Source organism: Antechinus flavipes, chromosome 1, assembly GCF_016432865.1.
Source record: "Antechinus flavipes isolate AdamAnt ecotype Samford, QLD, Australia chromosome 1, AdamAnt_v2, whole genome shotgun sequence".
In the NCBI taxonomy this organism is placed as follows: Eukaryota; Metazoa; Chordata; class Mammalia; order Dasyuromorphia; family Dasyuridae; genus Antechinus; species Antechinus flavipes.
This window is the reverse complement of record NC_067398.1, coordinates 247,369,240-247,394,723: the sequence shown is the minus strand read 5'-3', so window position 1 is coordinate 247,394,723 and position 25,484 is coordinate 247,369,240. Positions and strand designations below refer to the sequence as shown.

General features: G+C 41.8%; 1 long non-coding RNA gene across 2 annotated transcripts in view; it reads right to left on the bottom strand.

The window, feature by feature from the left end:
- LOC127563456 (uncharacterized) overlaps window positions 1-25,484 on the bottom strand; it is a 70,711-nt gene that overhangs the window by 20,277 nt on the left and 24,950 nt on the right. The gene's annotated exons all lie outside the window — the stretch shown is intronic.

Below are 25,484 nucleotides of genomic sequence, written 5' to 3'. Positions count from 1 at the left end.
AAAGAATGTACACAGCATGAATGTGACAGGCAGATCAGATATCAGCCTCAAAACCAATCGTTGAGCCGTAGGAGCAGAGCTGGAACAATTAATAGGAAGGGGGAGCTAAGAATCCTGTATACAGGATTGAAATGTACACACACACACACACACACACACACACACACACTCACACACACCTGAACAACAATTTTTTTAAAATTGAGAATTCAAAGGCATTTTTCACCTTGGCAATAAAAAGACCAAGTCTGTAAACTGACCAGCAGAGAGATTGGAAGTCCAGATACTGTGGGGAACTTTTTCAGGCTTCTCTGGAATGTGGGTCAGGAGTCCGAGAAATAAAAATTGCTGCTCAGGTTCATCCAGGAAACAGTCAACAAGGGAAAAGAGAACGGAGTTTGGACCTGTGTGTGTAGCGGGGCTGGGACATAGACTGATGGTTGTCTGTCTAGTTGGTACGATTTCTAAAGAAATGAAGAAGCCTCCTTTCAGGGACTACTCTGAGACATTTCAGGGACTCCTGAATCACAAATGGGAGTTTTCTGTGTCTATTTCTTGCCTCTATCTCAAGCAGTTACATTTTTATTTATCCCATAAGTACAAAAGCCTTAGCCTCTCACCACCTTTATCCTTCTCCCCCTAAAAAAAAAAAAAGCCTCTTCCACCATCCCTCAGAGCTTTATACCCTTTATTGATCTATTTGCTTTTACTGATCTTTCTTTTTTACCTTAACTTCATTTTCAAATATCTCTCTCTCATCTCTCCCTCCCCCCCCCAGAAAACCTAGTTTTCAATTAAAAATATCTGACCCTGATTGAAAGACAACTCTTTCTGAAAGAGAACCAAACCTTCTGATCGGTGAACAAATTCTTCAGAGCCTTTCCTGACAGGTGGCTTTGAGACCATAAAGGGAAGAAGAAGCATAAGGTAGGCTATAATGTCCTTGAAGGCAGGGATGAGGTCTTATTTCACCTTTTATTTTCCATGATTTAACATAGTGAATACAATTAACATATATGTGTGTGTGTGTGTGTGTTTGTGTGTGTGTGTGTGTGTGTGTGATGGGGGAGTCTGAAAGGAGAAAGTAGGACCTTATAAGGCTTTTTTCCCAGTATGAAGTTTATATCAATTAAAAAGTATTTATTCAGGGCCTTCTAGGGGCAGCTAGGTAGATCAGTGGTTAGAGCACCAGGCCTGGAATCAGGAACATTCCTCTTCCTGAGTTCAAATCCAATCTCAGACACTTATGAACTGTGTGACCCTTGGACAAATCACTTAAATTTTCCTCAGTTTCTTTGTCTGTAAAATTAACTGGAGAAAGAAATGACAAACTGTTCCAATATCTTTACCAAGAAAATCCCAGAAATGGAGTCACAGAGGGTATGTTGTGAATGAAAATGACTGAACAACACTGGACAAATACTCCAAGGAAGCTAAAGTCAGACGGAAACTAAAGCAAACCGAGTTAAATGTCTTGCCCAGGATCACACAGGTTATAAGTGTCTGAGATCAGATTTGAACTCAGGATGATGAATCTTCTGCATTTCAAACAAAGTGCTCTATCCTAGCTCCATCCAAAAGTGCTCTACCCAAAGTGCTATCACCTAGCATCCATAGCTGGCCTTTAATAAATACATATTGATTGATATATGCTTCATATTGAGGGGAAAGCTCCATGAAAAATCTCCCAAATCTAAGATTTTGACTCAGTACCCTATTCTTGACATGAATTTGAAAAATAGTTGGACTGTCCAATTCTTTTTGTACAGCAAAATAACTGTTAGGGCATGTATACTTATATTGTATTTAATTTATACTTTAACATATTTAACATGTATTGGTCAACCTGCCATCTGAGGGAGGGGGTAGGGGGAAGGAGGGAAAAAATTGGAACAAAAGGTTTGGCAATTGTCAATGCTGTAAAATTACCCATGCATATAACCTGTAAATAAAAAGCTATAAAAATTTAATTTAATTTAATTTAATTTTAAAAAAGAAAAATAGTTGGACCCAGAAAGGGCAGTTAGATGGCACAGTGGATAGAGTGCTGGGCCTGGAATCAGGAAGATTCCAAGTCACTTCAACCCGTTTGCTTCAATTTCATTATCTGTAAAATGGGCTGGAGTAGGAAAAGGCAAACCACTTCCGTATCTTTTCCAAGAAAACCCCAAATGGGTCCATGGAAAGCTGGGCATGACTGAACTACAATCACAAAATAAAATGTGCCAGGCCCTCTGCTTATTCTGACATACATATAGTGCTTTAAAGTTTCCAGAGTACTTTGCAGCAATTCCAATTATGACTTCCATTTTATTGATAAGGAATATTAAGGAGATTATAATATTATATATATTATAATGTTATAGAATATCATAATAATAAGGAGATTGAGAATATAAGTGGTATGCTCAAAGTCACACAGCCAAAAAAAATAATCAAAACTTCAACCTGAACTTGAGGGTTCTGACTCTAACATACATCACTCTAACATACATCTCACTGAGAGGTACCTAGCTTCAGAGAGAGCCATTCTTTGCTCCTACCACTCTCACCAAAGAGAAAAAATGAACAAGAGGTCTGGGAGAAACAGGGAATGGTTATTCTATTTTGTTTTGTATTGTTTTGAGGCAGGGTGCTGGAGTGGAAAGAGATGGATTAGGAGTCAAAGGTTCTGAGTTTGAATTTCAGTATTATTGTTTACTACCTAACAGCCTCATTTTCCATATCTATAAAAAGAAAGGATTGGATTAAGTCCCTAAGGTTCATCCTAGCTGTAAATCCAATATTTTATATTCCTTTTCTCTCAGATAAAATCCTCATATCCATAAAGACAGCTCCCATAATCCCAAAAGACCCTCCCTGGACAAATACCTTCTGTCATTATTCATCTTTCATTGTCAAAGATCAATGACGTTCTAAGGGTGATGTCTTAGGAGACTGGCAGGGCCCTCTGCAGACCCACCTCAGAGGCAGTGATCTAACTGTACCTGCCCAGGGGAGGGTAGTACGGAGGGGTGTATGCTCAGCAAGCCAAGCTTGGTTTCAAACAGAAGCTGAGAAATAAGAAGCTAAAAGACTGAGAATCCAGACAAATAGGAGGGAGACTTCATGCTTTTGCACAGATTGTCCCATAAAGGAATGCTTCCTGACTTTCTCAGCCCCTCTCCCTTCTGCTTATGTCTTTCCTTTCATGAGATACCTTGGATGTACCTAAATATTTACATGTTATATATTGGATTACTTGCCATCTAGGGGAGGGGATAGAGGGAAGGGGGGAAATTTGGAACACAAGGTTTTGCAAGGGGTATTGTTAAAAAATTGTCCATGCATGTGTTTTGAAAATAAAAAGTTTAAATTTTTAAAAAATTTATGTTATCTCTTTCCATAAGAATGTGAGCTCCTTGAGAGCAGGGACTATTTTTGCCTTTCTTTGTATCCTCAGTGTTTGGCACACAGTAAGACCTTAATAAATGCTTGTTGATTGATGACTGACTGAAGTAGGCAGCAGCCTATGATCTGAGACACACAGAGTTCCCCACTTCCTCTCAAACATCTCCCCTGTTGATGTTCTGGGGTATCTGAAATTCCTACAATTAGAGGATCTCCTTTGTACTAAGACACAGTCTCCAGGAGTCCTGTGAAAAAGCAGTTTTGTTACCTGGGAAGGGTTATATTTTAAACCATTATCATCAGTCAACACATCATCAAGGATTAGTTGATGGGTTTTCTGGTAGACAGCATGACCCTGGGGGAACAGTCCATAGAACACAGCCTGTGAAATCACTTTTGATTGTGGAAGGGAGAAGGTTGGAAGAAACCTCAGGCTGGCATTTGAAGCTCTACAGTCTGGTTCCAATCTATTGTGGACATTTCATCCTACATTCAGGCTGTATGCAAGGCCAGACTTGCATTTTCAGCCTATCTCTACTTCTCAAAGTTCCTTCAAAGCCCACGCCAAGTTCTACCCTCTAAGATAAGTCCTTCCTCTTCCCCTGCCCTCAACTGTTAAATTATCTTCCTAAAATTACTTTGAATTATGCTCGCTTGTAAACATGTTACACTCTTCGGATAGAACATAAACTCCTTGAGGGAGTTTACCAAAATTTAATTTTTGTCTTTGGATCTTTAGACCCCAGCATAGTGGCAGGCATGTAATAATCACTTAATAAATTTTTGTTGATTTAAGTGGGGAGAGGTGAGACCACTATGCCAAGAAGAGAGTAGGTTTTTTAGTGGGATGTACAGTGGGGACTCAGTAACAGCCAGGGGGATGAGAACATTCTGTACTAAGTGGGAGGGGTGCCTAATGGGAGGGGGTGGGAGATAAGAGGGTATAAAAACCCTCCTATCTAAGAGGTAATCTCCACAGAGATGGGAAATGGAAGATTGCATCTACTGCCAGACTTCGTTGATGTCTTGGTTGGCTGAACTAAACTGCTTATTTTTTCTTTTTAAAAAATCCTTTGTAATAGGGGATGGTAGACTGGAAAGAGAAGGGAGAAATGTGTTTGGAAATGAAGAGGATATACCATATTTTACAGATAAGGAAATGGAAGCAGAGAGAAGTTAAATGTTTCTCCTAGGGTTACATAGCTATCAGAGCTAGCCTTTGAAACCATGGGTCAACTCCAAATCCAACTGTCTTCTACTATACCAAACTGACTCTGTTGCAAGGTATATCCCCAGAGTTCTGTCTTGGGGGAGAGAAAGAGAGAGAGAGAGACAGACAAACAGAGAGAGAGACAAAGAGAGAGAGACAGAGAGATAGAGGAAGGAAGGAAGGAAAAAAGGAAGGAAGGAAGGAAGGAAGGAGGAAAGGAGGGAGGGAAGGAGGAAGGAAGGAAGGGAGGAAGGAAGGAAGGAAGGAAGGAGGGAGGGAAGGAGGAAGGAAGGAAGGAATGAAGGAAGGAAGGAGAGGGAGGGAGGGAGGGAGGAAGGAAGGGAGGAAGGAAGGGGGGAGGAAGGAAGGAAGGAAGGAAGGGATAGAGGGAGGGAGGGAGGAGGAAGGAAGGAATGGAGGAAGGAAGGAAGGGAGAGAGGGAGGGAGAGAAGGAGGAAGGAAGGAAGGGAGAAAGGAAGGAAGGAAGGGAGGGAGGGAGGGAGGAAGGGAGGGAGGGAGGGAGGAAGAAGGAAGGAAGGAAGGAAGGAAGGAAGGAAGGAAGGAAGGAAGGAAGGAAGGAAGGAAGGAAGGAAGGAAGGAGGAGGGAAGGCTAAGCAACAAGAGAACTGTTCGGTTCTGCAAACATATATTGTATCTAGGATATACTGCAACATATCCAACATATAAAGGACTGCTTGCCATCTAGGGGAGGGGGTGGAGGGAGGGAGGGGAAAAAAAAATTGAAACAGAAACGAGTGTCAATATAAAGTAATTATTAAATAAAAAATTAAAAAAAAAAGGAGGAGGGAAGGAAGGAAGGAAGGAAAGGAGGGAGGGAAGGAGGAAGGAAGGAAGGGAGGAAGGAGGGAGGGAAGGAGGAAAGAAGGAAGGAATGAAGGAAGGAAGGGAGAGAGGGAGGGAGGGAGGAAGGAAGGGAGGAAGGAAGGAAGGGAGAGAGGGAGGGAGAGAAGGAGGAAGGAAGGAAGGGAGAAAGGAAGGAAGGAAGGAAGGGAGGGAGGGAGGGAGGAAGGGAGGGAGGAAGGAAGAAGGAGGGAAGGAAGGAGGGAGGGAAGGAAGAGGAAGGAAGGAAGGAAGGAGGAAGGAAGGAAGGAAGGAGGGAGGAAGGAGGAAGGAAGGAAGGAAGGAAGGAGGGAGGGGGGAGGAAGGAAGGAAGGAAGGAAGGAAGGGAGGAAGGAAGGGGGGAAGGAAGGAAGGAAGGAGGGAGGAAGGAAGGAAGGAAGGAGGGAGGAAGGAGGAAGGAAGGAAGGAGGAAGGGAGGGAGGGAAGGAGGAAGGAAGGAAGGAGGAAGGAAGGGAGGGAGAGAGGGAGGGAGGGAGGGAGGAAGGAAGGGAGGAAGGAAGGGGGGAGGAAGGAAGGAAGGAAGGGATAGAGGGAGGGAGGAAGGAAGAAGGAGGAAGGAAGGAAGGAATGGAGGAAGGAAGGAAGGGAGAGAGGAGGGAGGGAGGGAGGGAGGAAGGAAGGGAGGAAGGAAGGGGGGAGGAAGGAAGGAAGGAAGGAAGGGATAGAGGGAGGGAGGGAAGGAGGAAGGAAGGAATGGAGGAAGGAAGGAAGGGAGAGAGGGAGGGAGAGAAGGAGGAAGGAAGGAAGGGAGAAAGGAAGGAAGGAAGGAAGGGAGGGAGGGAGGGAGGAAGGGAGGGAGGGAATGAAGGAGGAAGGAAGGAAGGAAAGGAAGGAAGGAAGGAAGGAAGGAAGGAGGGAAGGAAGGAAGGAAGGAGGGAGGAAGGAAGGAAGGAGGGAGGGAAGGAGGAAGGAAGGAAGGAGGAAGGGAGGGAGGGAAGGAGGAAGGAAGAAAGGGAGGAAGGAAGGGAGGGAGAGAGGGAGGGAGGGAGGAGGAAGGAAGGAAGGAAGGAAGGGGGGAGGAAGGAAAGGAAGGAAGGGATAGAGGGAGGGAGGGAAGGAGGAAGGAAGGAATGGAGGAAGGAAGGAAGGGAGAGAGGGAGGGAGAGAAGGAGGAAGGAAGGAAGGGAGAAGGAAGGAAGGAAGGAAGGAAAGGAGAGAGGTAAGGAGGGAGGGAGGGAAGGAGGAAGGAAGAAAGCAAGGAAGGAAGGAAGGAGGGAGGGAGGGAAGGAGGAAGGAAGGAAGGAAGGAGGGAGGGAGGGAAGGAGGAAGGAAGGAAGGAAGGAAGGAGGGAGGGAAGGAGGAAGGAAGGAAGGAAGGAAGGAAGGAAGGAAGGAAGGAAGAAAGCAAGGAAGGAAGGAAGGAGGGAGGGAGGAAGGAGGAAGGAAGGAAGGAAGGAGGGAGGGAGGGAAGGAGGAAGGAAGGAAGGAAGGAAGGAGGGAGGAAAGGAGGAAGGAAGGAAGGAAGGAAGGAAGGAAGGAAGGAAGGAAGGAGGGAGGGAAGGAGGAAGGAAGGAAGGAAGCAAGGAAGGAAAGGAAGGAGGGAGGGAAGGAAGAAGGAAGGAAGGAAGCAAGGAAGGAAAGGAAGGAGGGAGGGAGAGAGGGAAGGAGGAAGGAAGGAAGGAAGGAAAGAAGGAAGGAAGGAAGGAAGGGGGGAGGAAGGAAGGAAAGGAAGGAAGGAAGGAGGAAGGAGGAAGGAAGGAAGGAAGGGAGGAGGAAGGAAGGAGGAAGGAAGGAAGGAAGGAAGGAAGGAAGGAAGGAAGGAAGCAAGGAAGGAAGGAAAGGAAGGGGGGAGGGAGGGAAGGAGGAAGGAAGAAAGCAAGGAAGGAAGGAAGGAGGGAGGGAGGGAAGGAGGAAGGAAGGAAGGAAGGAGGGAGGGAGGGAGGAGGAAGGAAGGAAGGAAGGAAGGAGGGAGGGAAGGAGGAAGGAAGGAAGGAAGGAAGGAAGGAAGGAAGGAAGGAAGGAAGGAAGGAGGGAGGGAGGGGGGAAGGAGGAAGGAAGGAAGGAAGGAAGGAAGGAGGGAGGGAGGGAAGGAGGAAGGAAGGAGGAGGAAGGAAGGAAGGAAGGAAGGAAGGAAGGAAGGAAGGGAGGGAGGGAGGGAAGGAGGAAGGAAGGAAGGAAGGAGGAAGGAAGGGAGGGAGGGAGGGAAGGAGGAAGGAAGGAAGGAAGAAAAGGAGGGAGGGAGGGAGGGAGGAGGAAGGAAGGAAGGAAGGAAGGAAGGAAGGAAGGAAGGAAGGAAGGAAGAAGGAAGGAAGAAGGAAAGAAGGAAGGAAGAAAAGGAAGGAAAGAAGGAAGGAAAGAAGGAAAGAGAAGAAAGGAGGGAAGAAGGAAGAAAGGAAGGAAGGAAGGGAGAAAAGGGGGAAAGGAGAGAGGGAGAGAGGGAAAGAGGGGGAAGGAGGAAAGGATAGAGGGAGAAAGGAGATGAAGAAGGAAAGAAAGAGAAATGGAAGAAGAAAAAAGAGGAGAGAAGGGTGAAAAAAATAATATTAAAAACAATGTAGCAATAAAACTTTTTAAAGGAATGTAAATTGCTTGAGGGCAGAAAGTCTTATTTTTGTATTTGAATCCCATGTGCTTAAAGCAATGCCTGTCACATAAGTAAATGCTTAGTAAATTATTTTTTTTAAAGAAACATAATGAGGTGGCAGATCAGTAGAAATGATGGTGTTTGGAAAATACTTCAATAAAGAAGACCGTGATTTCTCCTAAATAAGTAAAATCTAGGCTCCAAACTCTCCTCTTCCTATCCAGATGGAAAGGCCTTCATGCCTTATTGAATGGCTATCTTAAATGGTTGTGACTGCCAAAATTCATTCCCTGATGACAACCTTTTTAGGATTTTTTGGCTTTGTCAAAGGCTGATGTTTAGGCAAAAAACAGAAATATGTTTCTAGGTCTGTATTTCAAAGTCTTTCCCACTCAGTGGCCCCTGCTAAGGCTGGTGAACTATTGGACCAAGAGTTCAGAAAGGTAAATTCCTCCCTGAGATATAGTGAAACATTAGAGACAGATGCTTGAAAATTATTGCTATACACCCATAGATGATCAATCAATAAATAGGTGTCAGGCTCCTGGAAATACAAAGACAAAAACAAAACAGTCTGTGCTCTCAAGGAGCTTACATGCTGTCAGAATGTAGGGGGAAAATATATAATTATCTGGAAAAGTTTCTATCATGAATTTACCTTTTTAAAATGACATTTTAATGAACATTGGATCAAGTACTGACAATTTCTAGGTGAGTGACCCTTAAAGGTCAACTTCTGTATCTTTTGGGGTGGAAATATCACAGAGATGCTAGACTTTCATTATTCATTTCTTTGGAGTCAGATGGATGGGTTTCCTCAATTCAATTCAATCTAACAATCCTGTTAGGCATTTCTTATATGCCAGGAACTATGTAGGGTTAAAAAGACAAAAATGAAACAATTCCTACCCTCAGGAGGCTTACATTCTAGTGGAAAGATGCATCATAGCCTGCACTAAGTAAAGACAAAGTACCTACGTATGTAAATGTATACACACATACATATATGTGTTTCTGTGTACATTTCAAAAAGGAGATAGCACTAATAACTAACTATATCAGGAAAAATCTTATGAAAAAGGCATATTTCAGCTGTGTTTTGAAGACTGGGAATTCTAAGTAAAAGTGCCTAGAGGCAATAGAGAAATATGTTGATGGTTCCAAAGAAGAAAAATGAGAAAACACCTCCTATGCTTATATAAGGATGAGGGATCTACATATTAGGAAAATTGAATCTATTTTTAGATGAGTTCAAATATGATCTCAGACACTAGCTATGTGATGCTGGGCAAATCACTTAACCACTTTCTAAATTCGTTTCCTCATCTGTAAACTGGGGATAATAATGTTATGTACCTCCCAAAGTTGTTGTGAAGCTAAAATCAGGTCATAAAGTGCATTGCAGATTTAGAAATTCTGTATAAACGTTAGTCAATCAATAAACATTGAAGAAGTGCCTACTATGAGTTAAATGCTAGAGATACAAAGAAAGACTCATATTCTATCACAACATACAAGCTATATATATACACACATACAGGTTAGAGAATCAACAGAAGGAAGGCCTTAGAATTGTCATATTTTTTAGTAGTCTGATTCTTTGTGATCCTTTTTGGGGTTTCCTTGGCACAAATGCTGCTATTTCCTTCTCAGCTCATTTTACAGATGAGGAAACTGAGGCAAAAAGGGTAAAATGACTTGCTTAAGGTTACACAGTGAATAAATGTCCAAGGCTGGATCTGATCTCAGGAAGATGAGTTTTCCTGACTCCAGGCTCAGTCTATCCACTGTGCCATCTAACTGCCCGAAGGCACTAGAATTAAGGGCCATTGGGAAAAACCTTCCTGTAAAAGGTGGGATTTTATCTGGGACCTGAGGGAAGCCAGAGAAGATCAGAGGCAGACGTGAGGAGGGAGAGCATTCCAAGCAAGGGGATCAACCAGGGGAAGTGCCAAGAGTCCAGAGATGAAGTGTTTTGTTCTGAGAACAAGAGGCTAAAGTACATTGGGTTGGAGGGGAAATGTAAGATATAAGACTGGGAAGGTGGAGCAGGGGTGAATAGGTTTTAAAGGGCTTTGAACAACAAATAGAAGATTTTGTATTTGATCCTGGAAGTAAGAGAGAGCCATTGGAGTTTATTGAAAAGGAGGCCAGAATGACATAAGCAAATAGTTTATTATGACAAGGGGAAATTTAGGTAATTTACAAAATATTAATAGAAATTTAATTTTTTTAAAAAAAAAAGCTTGTTTGAATTAAATGATTGAGGAAGTAGCACATTACAGAAAAAGGGTCAGTCGGAGCTTTCTCTTTTTGGCTGTGGTTCTAATGGTCTCTTCCAAACCTTGTTCTGGGATATGACCTAGCATATGACTACAGGTATTACACTTTAACCTCATGTACCTCTCCTTTCCCAGCACCACTTAATTTTTCAGTACTTATTATTCAGTAATAGGTGTGTGATCTCATCAATGTGGGTGCATTCCCCAAGTGGTGCAGCTCACAATGCTGCCATCCCTGCCTTCATTTCCATTTATTTTCATAAACCAACCACAGCAGCCTTACTCAGTGTAATGGAAGCCATGGTCCTCTTTTCTTGACAGGAATCATCACTGCTAAAATGTTCAAGTTTATGTATACCTTCCACACAGTCCATTTTATATAACTTTGAATTAAGATAAAACAGAAGAAATAGGTAAATCAAAATATCACTTAAATATTTTTTGTTAATCTGAATTTTAAAAAATTGTCCAGCATAAAAATAATGTTTGTAGTAGCTTTTTGTGGTGGCAAGGAATTGGAAATGGAACGAATGTCCTTCAGTCGGGGAATGCCTAAACACATTGTGGTAATGAATATAATGGAATACTATTGGTTCTATAAGAAATGATGAACAGGCTGATTTCAGAAAAGCCTGGAAAGACTTACATGAACTGATGCTGAGTGACGTGAGCAGAACCAGGAGAACATTGTACATTGCTACAGTAGCAGTCTGTGATGATCAATTATGACAGATTTAGCTCTTCTGAGCAATAAAGAGATCTGAGACAATTTCAATAGATTTGGGATGGAAAATGCCATCCACATCCAGAGAAAGAGCTATGGAAAATGAATGCAGGTAGAAGTATAATAGTTTTACTTGCTCTTTTTCTTTTTTTACTTTTTTGTGGTTTTCCCTTTATATCTGTTTTTTCTTTTTTGTCTGTCTTTTAGTTTGTATTTGTATTTTTTTAATTCTGATTTTTCTTTTACAACATAACTAATATGAAAATATATTTAACATGATTGTATATGTATAACCTATATCAGATTGTTTGCTGTCTTGGGGAGAAGGAGGGTTAGGAGAGGGAGAAAAAAAATTTGAAACAAAATTTTACAAAAATGAATGCTGAAAACTGTCTTTATATGTAATCGGAAAAAAATATTATTACATGAGAGGGAAATTGTCAAGCATTTCAAATTCTAATTGTATCAGCTCATTTAAAAAAAATTTTTATTGATCCATCTTAGTGACAGGTTTGGATTTTGGATACATAATTCTTCCTCAATTTAGAGACATTCATTTGTTTGTTAGGGAATAGATTCTAAGCTATTTTTCCAAATTCATTTTACTTCTCAATTCTCTTAAAAACTAAGGCTCAGGATTGTTCGCATCATAGTAATTCTTCCAGGCTGTTTAGTATGGATATATTATAGGAATTAAATTCAGTACAAAAAAAGCATTTATTAACTGCCTGCTGTAAAAAGGACTGAACAAGGCTTTATGTATAGGGATATAAAGATAGATGCATATTGTAGGTCCAAGGAATGTTTGGGTCTGTAAATCCTATATCCACAGCCATTGATTCTTCATTCCAAGAAACACAGGAATTTTTTTTTAAACAAATGCTATCCCAAAGTGGTTGATTCAGCAGACACATTTCACCTTCTAGCAGTTTATCTACAGCTGGTACTAGACAGCTCTGGCCCCCAATCCGTGCAGGGGCCAAGGATGAAGAAAATTTAGCAACAGCAGGTGAATGCACAGAGAAGAAGTCTGAGTACCTGCTGCCATTGCCAAGGGCCCTATTAGCCTCCCCCACTGGTCCCCCTGGTCCACCCCAAAGTGAACCCAATGCTCTCTGCAATGAAAAGGAAAGGAAATTGCCATCTGAGGTCTTGCCAGCGGATCTGTGGAGACCACAGGTTAGAACTGGACAAATCCTTTTCCTTACATTGCAGCCTGTCAAACAGAAGGCTGAGGGTTTGTAGGAGAAATAAAATGGCCAAGTACCCTTAACTGCTCTGGTTCTACATGGGTTTATTGATCTTGGTTCACAGTGCTTTTAAGCCTTTAATGGGGGTGGGGGGAAAGCAGCTGCCACAGGCCTCCACTACAGATAGTAAAGTACTCGAATAGTCTATTAATAACTCCTCCAAGTAATCCCACCTAACAGTCCCCAAGAAGAGGTCTTTCCATCACCTGGTTCTGTTTGATACCTACTGTTAGATGGCAGGATGGCCTCTGCCAGGTGTATCCCCATCTTTTCCCAAAGAAAACTACAGGGAAGATCAGCAGTCCCAAGGAGAACCAACCAATTCAATCTTTTCTCTTTTGCCTTTGACAACCCTTATGTTCTTTCCTCCCCTCCCCCATTCCTCTCATCTCCTCCCTTTGTCTCTATTCCTACTTGTAGTGTAAAAAGCTCACTAATTTCAGATATGAGGAGAGGCCGCTGAAAGTCTAGATTCTGAAATATTTTTTTAAAGAAATGCAGCTTGGTTACCTTCAAGTACACACAGGAAGGAAAATGAACTCATGAAGTGTTGCTTAGTAGAGCCCCTTCAACATGTAGAATTTGAGAATTTCCATTGTGTTTGAAAAGCATTTCTTAAATGCTTGATAAGTTTATTCTTAGTAGAATAAACTATATATTCAGAATTTAAACAGTTTCTCCCTTGAAATCATGTTTCCATTTACTCAGCAAGTTATTTTTTAAATTCTAATATAAAAGTAAACTTTATTCTCATCTGAATGATCAGAACAGTCCTGAATAGATAGGGTCCAAATGTATAAATCTGGGGAAGGTATATTTTATTTATTTATTCTTTAATCAGGGTTAAGTGACTTGCACAGAGTCACACAGCTAATAAGTATCCAGGCCACATTTGAACTCAGGTCTTCCTGAATCCAGACCAGTGCACTATCTACTGTGCCACCTAACTGCCCCAGTGTCCAAATCTTTAAAAATATTTTTTATTGATATCTTTTGGTTTTATATCACCATCATTTTCAAATATATCCTTCCCCTCTTCCCCACTCAGCCAATTATCTCTTGCAACAAATAATACAAAGACACAAAGTACTCAGTGAAACCAGCTCATACACCCACCAAGTCCCATGGTTCCAGTGACCAGCACCCCCATAGCTCCTCCCTCCCCCCCACTGCCTTCATTCCCCCCCCCCCAAGTGTTCTCTAGGACTAAGCTTGGTCATTATAACATCACTTTCACTTTTTATATTCATTGCTCATCAGGATCCTATCTGGTGTCACTGGTCTCTTCATTTAAACACACTAACTTTCCACATACATTTGTAGGCTCAGAGTCACCTTCTACACTGGGACTACTTCCTACCTATACCGATAGACAGAATGGACTTCTCCAGTAAGTACATCCTATCCTTAAAATCAAATTCTCTGTCTCTCTATCTCTCTGTCTTACTCTATCTCTGTCTCTGTCTCTCTGTCTCTGTCTCACTCTGTCTCTCTCTCTGTCTCTCTGTCTCTCTCTTTTTTTCTCTATCTCTCTGTCTTACTCTGTCTCTCTCTGTCTCTGTCTCACTGTCTCTATCTCTCTGTCTCTCTGTCTCTGTCTCTCTGTCTCTCTGTCTCTCTCTCTGTTTCTCTCTCTCTGTTTCTCTCACTCTGTCTCTGTCTCTGTCTCTCTCTGTCTGTGTCTCTGTGTGTGTGTGTGTGTGTGTGTATGTGTGTCTCTGTCTCTCACTCTCTCTCTCTCTGTCTCTCTCTCTCTCTCTCTCTCTCTCTCTCTCTCTCTCTCTCTCTCTCTCCTCTCTCTCTCTCTCTCTCTCTCTCTCTCTCTCTCCTCCTCCTCCACACATATACATACATAAGCATTCTGCTAGATGGTTCCATGAGAGTGGAGTGCTGGACTTGGAAAGAAGACCTGAGTTAAAATTCAGATTTGGATACTACCTGTGTGACCCTGGGCAAAACACTTTACCTTTCTCAGCCACCATTTCCTCTAGTGGGTACCATCTTCCACCTTTGCTGTGAAATGAGGATAATAATAGCATCTCCTTTACACAGCCGTGTGAAATAGCAAATGAAAATCATATATGCAAAATACCTATAGCACTTATAGTGCTATAAGATAGCACTATATTAATGCTAGTTATTATTATTATCCCAATTGATAGTCACTGTCTTGGTCTGCCTGACTTGCTGTCTTTCACACCCTTGTCTATCATGACCACTGAGATCTAGTTAGATCTTCTCACCTGGCCTAACTGTACTCACTCCTACCCCCACTTACCAGACCATTAAACTTCTTTTGACTCACAGACTGCCTTGTCATGTGTCTTGGCTTTTAACATGCACAGAGACCTCAGTATCTAATTGGTTGCTCTGGTATCTAGACCCCTGCCTGCTCTCACTTTGGGCCCTCTTCTTTTTTTAAAAAAAAATTTGTTTTTCCAAATATATATCTAGTTTTTAACATTCACTTTTCCACAAATTTTTCTCCTTTCCTCCATGCTCCCCAAGACAGCAAGCAATCTGATGTAAGTCAAATATGTATGATTCTTTTAACGATATTTCCAGATTTTTCATATCATACAAGAAAAATCAGATTAAAAAGGAAACGACCATGAGAAAGAAAAAAAAAAAAAAAACAAGCAAACAAACAACAATGAAGGTGACAATATTAGGCTTTGATCCACATTCAATCTCTATAGTTCTCTCTCTGGATGTGGATGGCATTTTCCATCCCAAGTCCATTGGAACTGCCTTGAGTCAAGAATCGCCGAAAAGAGCCAAGTCCATCACAGTTGATCATCACATACACTTTTTATCACTGTGTACTCTTGGTTCTGCTCACCTCACTCAGCACCAATTTATGTAGGTCTTTCCAGGCTTTTCTAAAATCAGCTTGCTCATCATTTATATACTATAACTTAATCAGCCATTCCCCAACTGATGGGTGTCCACTCAATTTCCAGTTCCTTACCACTACAAAAAGGGCTGTTCCAAACATTTTTGTACATGTGGATCCTTTTCCTCTTTTAGGATCTCTTTGGGATACAGATCTGGGTCCCTTTCTTGACTAACTTGCTCTGCTGACACCTAAATCTTTTTTCCTAAATCCTTTGCTATGTCAGGCTCTTATATTCTTGATTTCTCCATTTCCTATCTTTATTTCCCTGACACAATAAATTAGATAGTGGGGTAGAAAGGAAGGCAGTGGAGATCTAGTGTGTTCCCATTAGAACATCATATGCCATCTGGACAGCTTTCCCTTTCTTTTGGGCTTATCTGGTACCACATAGGACAAGCTGGAGATGGGCAATTGGGGCAGAAGCATTGCTACCTATAACAGGTGGTGCTGTTAAGTTTAAAAAGCTTATCAATGGTCAGCCAGCACAGCTCTTCTCGGCTATCTGAATTCGGGTGTTCTTCCCTCCCCTCCACAGCCCATTCTTCTGCTGTGGCCCGACCTAACATGAAAAGGTAGCTACAAAAGTCTAAGGGACAAGAATAACCATAGAAAGCAATCTATGGAGCCAGAGGAGCTGACAAGTCTCCCAGGGCATTCATTCCAGCTCTAATGGAAAATCCACTCGCCCTGGCCCTTGACCACTGCTCCCCACTGAGCCCCCAACAGTACAAAAGGACCCCACTCTGGTTAGCGGTTGTGTCACAGATCCAGGGCTGGTGTGAGCACTCCAATTTGGCTCCAATCCTCCTGTCTAGTGGGTGCCACCTTACACCTTTGCCAGCTTTTCTGAATGGGCACTTGGCAGGTCTGCGTCTCCCGAGACTCACTTTGATACTCTCCTGTGATACTCTGCCTGTAAATCTCATTCCCTAAAGAGGCTTGAATATGGCAACAAACAAATAGGTGGGAGGAGCCACAAGCTTCTTCTCTTTCTGACAGGCCACCAGATTGATACCACCTGGCACATATTTCAGAGGTTTTCAATCCCTGGAAAAGACTTTAAGGAGAAATGGGAGCGTTTTGGAGATTTTACATCTCTATTTGGGACATCACTCTACCAAATAAAATGCTTTATTCTTAAATCAACCCACATGAAGTGCCTTCTGTGTATCAGATGCTGCCTTCAAAAAGTTTACACTCTATTCATGGGAATATCACTAGTCTTCCTAGTGATATTTCCTAAAAAACCTAGATTTAGGCCCCAAATCTGCCTCTGACTAGCTGTTTAATCTTGGAGAAATCCTACACTAGACCTGAAAGCTCTTTAATTTTAAAAGGGAGTAGGAGGCGGGCACTACTCTCTTGCTGAGATGGGAAGTCCACAGGTATGGAACATTGGATACATTGTCAAATTTCTTCCATATGTTCATAGATTTCATGGAATTTTTTTTTCTCTTCCACTTTTTCTTCTTCTAAATTATTTGTAATAGGAAAGGATGCAAGGAGAAATTTAGGCAATGCTAAAACAAAAGTTATCAAAAATTTGTGGTGGTTTTTTGTTTGTTTTTTTAAAGAGAGAAAATAGGAGCTTATCTCCAAAGCCTTTTCATCTCTAATAATAATTCAGGACCTCATTTTTGACTGGACTTGTGCTTTTACTATTTAATGCTCTGCAATCTATAGTTTTAGAAAGTAATACTAATCAATTTGATACAATTTTATAGGGGTGGTGATTATAAGTTCAGTATATTTGCCCCAGAGCTGTGAGCTGCAGATTCCTTCACTTGCTTAATCATAGGAAGCTAACTAAAGGCCCTCCACCCTTGTTTTTCCTTGTCATGGTGACCAAGCCCAATGTGGTGGAGGTGACTCAACCATATGGAAAGTCCTCCAACTTATTTTTGAACCTCCAGACCAATTTCTCTTGTCCAACACAAGCAGGTGATCATCTTATGACCACTTAGTCAGTGGAGATGCCCCCATGCTTCCCCCAATCTGTGAATACCTTCCCCCCATGTTAATATGTTTTTCTTGGCCCTCAAGAGCAAGGCCTGTCAACCAATGAGATTCTATATTTCACCAGGCTTCTTTTACATATTTGAGTATCATACCACAAAAACAGAATCCTGGAAGAAGTGGCTTCTCAGATCATGAGGAAGATCTGAGGTCTACTTCATTAGAAAGGCCCACGGACCCACTAAAAAAGTGCCATTGGCTCAGATCTCTGCCTCAGTATCTTACTGTAGATGGGACAATTTTAATACACACATAAATGTGTATACATAGCTGCGTGTATATGTCATATGCATGTGTACATTCACATATTCCAGGGAGGCAATTATGGCCAACACCATTCCTATGGAATCTGGAATAAGGGAAAGCTATCACCATGCCCTAGAACCTCATTCTGAAATGAACCAGGCTTACCTTAATGAAGGTAAGACAAAGATAACCATGTTTTCCTGAAGTACAGTCTCAGGAGACAGTGTGATTAAAAAGCTACAATTAGTGCCTCAGATGCCAACTCTAAATTTTAAAAAAAAAAAAAGGCTACACAAAGAAGGGTCAGGTAATAGCTATAGTAAAAAGAATATATGGCACTAGGAGGCAGAAGTCCTGGGTTCCCATCTCTCCTATCTCCCATTTCCTAGCTGTGTGATTTAAGGCAAGGTTCCTTACATTCTTCAGTGTCAGTTGCCTCATCTATCAAATGGGAGCAAGAATTCCTTGCTGGCAGTTAGAGACACTATGCGGTCCCTTTTAATGCTTTTTAAAAAAAATGTATAAAATAAAACACACATTTCCATAACATAGTGCAATTAAAAAATGATTGCACCTGAACCTGCAAATCTGCTATGCACACCTTGCTATTCCTTTGAAATAAACAACAAAATTACCATGTACATATCTTTCTTTAATTCCCTTCCCCCTTCCTAGAGATGATTACCATTAGACACAATTGCACACTATATATATATATATATATATATATATATATATATACACACACATATATACACATACATACACGCGCACACACACACACACACACACATACACACAAAATCATCCTATACATACATTTATCAGCTCTTTCTTTGGAAGCAGATAGCATCTTTCTTCATATATCCTTTACAGATAATTTGGGTATTTATAATAGTCAAAAGACTTGTATGAAATAATGAGGAGCAAAATGAACAAAATCAAGAGAATATTCTATACAGTAACAGCAATGTGTTTTTAAGCATGACTTTGAGTGAATAAAGTTCCTTTCAATTCAACAAACATTTTATCTTAAAAATTTCCAGATATACTTCTTTTGACATCAATTTCATTTTCAAATATGTGCCTCTCCTTCCCTCATCTTTCCAGATAGCCACCTCTTATAACAAAAAATAAAATGCCCATCCAATCTAGCCAATGTATCACCCAGTCATCCATCTCTAAAATAAAGAGAAAGTACATTTTTTTTTCTTCTTTAGGGATGAACTTCTGTGGGTATGTATTATTGATGGAGATACAAAGAAACATTCCCTGACTTTAAGGAATTTACATTCTCATGGCATCTAAGATCTATGACTCTAAAGTGAACACCTAAAATGAAACATGAAAGAAGTTGTTTGAAAAAGAACCAACCAACAAGCATTTATTAGGTACCTACTATGTACCAAACACCATTTCCTTGTTGGTGAGGTTCCCAACAGTTTTCTGCTTAATAACTGGTTTCTTATCTCCTTATCTTGGAGGGAAATATCAGGGACGTTGTTTTTGTTTTTGTCTTTCCCTCTTCGGAAAGGCTGAAGCAGTACTGATAAACAGAGGCACCAATAGGCAGTGGGAAGGAGGAGGTATTCTGTATAAAACAAATACCCTTCCTAAGTTCCTGGATCTGAGGAGATTTATGATTGAAGCAGTAAGAAACAGAACGCCCCCACCCCACCCAGAAGGCCTCAGCATTCATAGTTAGAAGCAGAAAATGAATAAAAAGCCCAGAAAATCAACAGTTTCTTCTCCATTCGAAAGCAAAAGTGGGCTTCTAGAGTGGCCAATTTGAAGGTTATCTTTCCTCCATTTTATGTGGCCCTATCTCATTACATTCTCCCTTAGGAGACTGGCAGCTGCCTGTAGCAACAACAACAAAAAAAAGCCTGGAACTGAGCATTATACATTGGCTAAAATTAGCCTCCAGAAAGGGCTTGATAAATTAATGTTTCAAAGGAGGAAAGCTGGTGTAACTTGACCACAGCATCTGAGATGACTACCAGTGTTTCAGAACTGTAACTGTAGGTACAATTGGGGCTGCGGAAGGGCAACAGGTTAATCAACCCCTTATCGGGGCCCCTCTGCTCCTTATCTAGGAGAGTCACCAGAGAAGGCAGAAGGAGATCAGGAAAAGGCCTGGCAAACAGTCCTGATTAGCAACTGAGGCAGACTGGTTCTAAAGCCTGATACTTTCCATCTTCAGACATTTCCTGGAGCTGTTTAATATCACTGGGGGCTCCTTCCAACTTTTGGAATCAGTGACAGAACACTCCTTCTTGGGGCATTTGCGCAGGCTGTCCCAAAGAGCCTGAAACCAATACCCCATCACTGACACCTTTTGGAATATCCATCTCCCCTTCAAAACTTGGCCTCCTCCTACATGGAAACTTTCCTAAGCCCTATCCCAGCTGTTTTTACACTCCTAACTGCTTTGTATTAACCTTTCTATATACTATTTATCTGTACATGTATAGTGTATCTCCACCGCAGTTCCAATAAGTTTTCTGAATGCAGACTACTTCATATTTTTAAATTAAATTTTCAGTCCCACACAGTACCTTGGCATTTAATGAGTACTTAATATTTGTTGAGTTACCTTGAAAACAATACCCATAGTGTGGATCCTTCTTGCCCTAGGTCCCTAGGCTGTAGGCTGAGTTAAGTCCTTCCCTTGAGGGTCTGCTTGTGTTATAAGCTCAGTCAGGTGGTAATTTGTATAGATCAGATAATAGAAGTCCCAGAATGCAACTAAATCTGGGAGGAAGGCACTGGCCTAATATAATACAGTAGAAAAGGTCTTGTGTCTAGAGATAGAAGTCTGCCACCTGAACCTATTGGGCAAGTTACTTAATTTTTCTCTGGAGATTATTTCTTAAGTTTCTTTCAGCCTTTAAAACTACAATTCCATTATCTTTAATTCAAGGGACAAGTGCTTTACATATTCTGTGGACTACAAGTTTTCTCTTTGGTCCTTGGCTAGTTTCACATTAAACATTCTAATGCAGGAGTTCCTAACCTATCATGGTCCCTTTTGACAGTGAGGGGGAGGTGATGGAGGCTTCTCAGGATATTTTAAATTACATAAAATATATAGGAAACCAAATACAAAGAAAGAAAAAATTACAAAGAAAACAAAAGTTAGTGTAAATAAGATGTAATTTTTATCTCATCTAAGTTCATAACTCTGCCCCCCAATCTGTCCATGAACTCTCCTGTCCCCTGTCCTAAACATGAGTAGCAGAAGGAACCCAAGATTGAGTGATCTGAAATATAATTTCCTAGGAGGCAATGAAATTTTTCTTTACCTCTCATTTTAAAATAGTATAACATTACAAATCAATTGATAATAACAAGATCTATAGGGCTTACTATGTCCCAGATACTGTGCTAAACCCTTTTCAATTATCTCATTTGATCTTCGCAAGAACCCTGGAGGATAATGCTTGTATTAAACCCATTTTGCAAATGAGGAAATTGAGGCAAATAGGGTTTAAAAAACTGCTAATAAGCATCTGAGGTCAAATTTGAACTCAGCCCTCCCTGACTCCAGTCCTGGCATTCTCTCCATGGTTTGTCACCTAGATGTTCTGAAATTAAGAGATTTCTAAAAGATCTGTTCATTGGATTTCTTCAAAATCAGGAGGAACTTGCTATTTCTACCTTTTCACTTTTGTTAAGATTTTCCCTTTTGATTTCACATGTTTAACCTATATCAAATTGCTTGCTGTCCTTGGAGAAAGGGGAAGGAAGGGAGGAAGGGGAAAAAAATTGAAACACAAGGTTTTACAAAAACAAATGTTGAAAACTATCTTTACATGTGTTTGGAAAAATAAAATACTATTGGGAAGGGGAAGATTTATCTTCTTTTGCACAGGATTCTATATTCCCTAGATTTTGCATAAATAAAGCAAAAATCAGGAATATATTTCCTTAAGAGCAAAAGAAAATTGCCTTGAAAATAGCCTGTTTTGCCTTTAAAAATTCCGAACAAGGGAGTCCTTTTGTGGAGTGTCCAGTCCTGAATGAGACAGGAATTTAGGGAGTAGTACTGCAGTAGCTTAGGGGATTGGGAACTGGCTTCATCAGCACTTTGGAACTGTCTTGCTGCTGAGACACGATTTGCTTACACTACTCAGAAATCAAGATTTGCTTACACTACTTAGAAATCGGCAGCTCTCCCGCTCTGGGCCTCCCTGTCTCTTCATACTGACATGTTAGGGAAAGGAAACATGACTTCAGTGCTAAGGTCTTTCGGGTCTCCTGCTAAAAGGAGATGATGAAGAAAGCTGGTTTGGGGGTGGGAGATAAGAACTTCGGGTCTCAATCCCATTATAGGATAGAATCTCTGTATGTTTCCCTTTTCTCCTCTATAAAATGGGGCTAAAATTTGGAACTACGATGCCAAAACTATTAAATTGTACATACCTTTTAATCCAATGATATTACTAAGTCTAAACTTTAGAGAGATCAAAGAAAAAGGAAAAAAGGCCTACCCATATATGCAAACATATTTGTAGCACTTTTTGTGATGGCAAAGAATTGGAAAACAAGGGGATGACCATCAATTAGAAATTGACTGAATAAGAAGTCTTACTATATATACACACTATGTATGTGTAAATAAAGATATTATACTTTGAAAGAGTTAGGAACTTTGACCAGTGGCCAACTCACAATTCCAAAGGATTTATGGTGAACTTGCTGCCTACCTCCAAAGGATAGATTAAGTATATCTATCTATATATACACCCATATATCTATATATTTGGACATGATAAATATGAGAATTTATATATTTGTATATATTACATACACACACACACACACACACATATATATATACATACATACATACACATATTTGTAACTGGTTTTGTTTTTCTTGCTTTCTCAAGAGGGAGGGGGCTGATAGAAAGATGGGAGGGAAAATATATGGCCCTTAAAATAAAACTTAATTACAAAAATTGGGGCTACAACTATGGGCTTGGTTTACCTTCATCCAGGTATAAGAGTAAAATGAATAATGTGAAAGCTCTTTGAAAAGTCTAAAATATTATGCAAGCACCTTATAAATGTAAAGTATAACTTAATCATTATTAATAAAAGAATCTCAACTCTCCTTGCAATCCAGGTTGAGTAATAGCAGTATTTAAGTCTCTCCTGCAGACATCCAGGCAACCCTAGTAGACATGCTTGGCAGGATCTTACAATGGGATTGGGTTAAATGGAAAACTATCCATCCATCAGCCTAGAAAACATGAATCCCCTAACTCAATAGGCTCCTGGTCTTGTTAATTTCACCCTTCTGTCCACGTGGAAGTTTGCTCCTAGAAGAAGGAGTGCAGAGCTGTTCAATTCTTTGGGGGAAAGTGATGGTCCTTTATATAATGATGTTGTCCTCTGATAAGCATTGCAAGGTACAGCAAACCTCTCAACGGTGCAGTATTTATGCTGGATTTCAACCTTCCTGCCAAGGCAGAGAAACTGCTGATGCCTGCATTTTGGACTCCCAAGAATGCCAAAGGAACTCGGCACTTCAATCCTCCAGAGTTTACAGCCTTTGGGGAATCTCCAGATGTGAAGGAAAACTTGTGTAAAAACAACTGTCCCTCCCCCAGCCCTCAGACAAGGGGTTCCAACTCTTGTGGTTTTATTTATTTGGCCAGAGAAAGGCTTTGGTGGGGACATGGGGATTTTTTTCAGCCTGTTTGTTTTGAGAGTCTGTGTTTATGCTCCTCTGAAATTCACAAAAATGTTTGTGAACTGTTGGGCTGGACACCAACCAGATAAAATTCATCTCCATTACCCACCAACTCCCAGCCAAGCAGCAGCCTCCAAAGATATCCCAAAACCATCATTTTTTAAACCGCACTTGAAGGAATGTAAAAAGGGGTGGGGGGAGGGGAGGAAGAGTGCCATTCTACCATCATCCACTCCTCTTTCACATTTGGAGTTGGGGGAGACTTAGAGACAATCAAAAGCCTCAGGAAAAGTGTGAGAGATGGAGTTGAAATAATTTGCAGCTTTAAAAAAAAAAAAAGGAGAAAGGAGCATTTATATTGAAAGGTTAATATAACTGCAAACCTATTCAAATGAGGATGGTTAGGGCCCGAGGGTGGGGAAAAGCCGTTAAAGCCGTTAGTGCCACAGTGGCAATCAATGTTCTGGGAGGAAAGTTCTCTGATAAAGCTAGGGCAGCATTCAGCCCAGATGTTCATTTGTCAATGCAAAACAAAACCCAAAAAGCTTTAAATTATTCTTTACAACTAGAAAGACGCTAGTTAATACACACCATATGAGCAGAAATGTCCTTTTAAGCCGTCCTCCCTCTACCGCTCCCCCCCCCCCCCAACCCTCAGGAGTCTATCCATGCCTGGAGTCTCTACATGGCGCGGCTAGCTCCTCCTTGCAACACTCGATTCCACACCGCCCCCCCCCTCCATTCCCCCCTTCACTCCGCCGCTTTCCATCTCTCAGACTACAATTCAATCCTTTTCAAAACTTCAGCAAAGCCGAACATGCTTCTTTCCCCCTTTTAACCCCCACTCCCACCCCCACCAACTCTGAGCTCCACCTTACTCTTCCCTCCCCCTTTCCCCCACTCTCGCGTGCATTATTTTTTAATCTGATGAACAAACTGCTCTGCAGTCTTTTAAGGGATGATGTAATTCGGTTCCTTCCACCACCCCCGCCTCCCTTAATTAAAAAAAAAATCTCTCCTCATCCTATAAATTTTTATTTGGGGTCTGGGACACTGCCTCAAACACTTTGAACATTTCTTCATGGGCGATCTTTTTGGGGGGAGGAGGGGTGGCGTCTTCCTCCCCCCCAAAAAATATAACGCCATCTATTCAAATTAATTCCACTAATGGGAGAGCTGCCTGCATGTTGTGCATTTAAATGCACACTTTGTAATATTTTATAGCTAACCTGGAGCTCAGAAGCAGCGCCTACTCCGGTAAAAAACCATTAGAGGGAAAAGTGCAAATGGAGGAAGGCGGCGGAAAACTCCCAAGCTTAATAAAGCACCAGCCCACGGGGCTCCCTCCCAGCCCCTGAGGGAAGAAATGCCCACCCCGCCCCCACTTAAAAAAAAAAAAAAAACAGAGGGGCCCCAAGCCTACTGAAAAGAGTACAATGGGTTTCTCTCAAAACAGCGAAAGGGGAGGGAGAAAAAAGAACCCTATCTGCCTGGGCGCGGCGGGAAGGGGGCGCGCAGGCATGGCAGAGAAAGGGCGCGGGGAAATCAGAAGCCCCTGTAGCTGCATTTCAAATCCAGGAAGGCCAGGGTTTGGCTATACTGGGGTAGAGGGAGTGGTGAGCATCCTACCCCACCACGGACACTTATATTGGGTTCCCCCACTCCACTCCAAACCAATTTCCCCGCCGGATCTGCGTGGAATAATCACGCGCGCACAGCCAGGAGCCATAGAACCGGAGACTCCGACCCCGCGCGCAGAATCCCACCGCACGAGGCTGGGAGGCTCGGCCAGGTTTACACAATGACCTTGAAAGTCCGAAAACCCAGGGTCGCTTCGTATCAGCCCAGCCAAGCCCAGCGCCGGTTTTCGGCCGAGGCTCTACCCCTGCAGTCTGTAGACCCGCTACGGCCAGAGGCCGTTCCGCCTAGAGACCGAAAGATTGAGTCGCCTCCTGCGGAGTCTAACACTAACATTTAAAAAAATAAAATAAAAATCCAGAGTTCTCTTTTTCTTTGCCACCCCCCTCTGCCCCCGCCTTGCAAAAATCCCTCTTGTGGCTGGGCATGGCTAATGAACACATCTATTCTCAGTGTCTATGTTTAAAAAGCCTAGGTTGGAAGTTCCAAAAAAGCCAGCTCTGAGCTCAGATCGGAGGCTCCCGGTCGAGTTTCGCCCTTAAGAGGCGAGCAAACAAACAGCAGCAGCCCGACCGCAGTCCAGGCTCCGTGGCCCACCCTCCTCCGAGCTCTGAGCTCTCAGAAAGCAGGGCAGAGGGAGGAAACCCAACGCTTCGGTAGCCAGGAGGCTGTGCTGAAGGACCCAGCCGACCTCCCCACCCCCATGCCCTCCCCACCCCCCATCCCTATCCCCAGTCTCCTTCT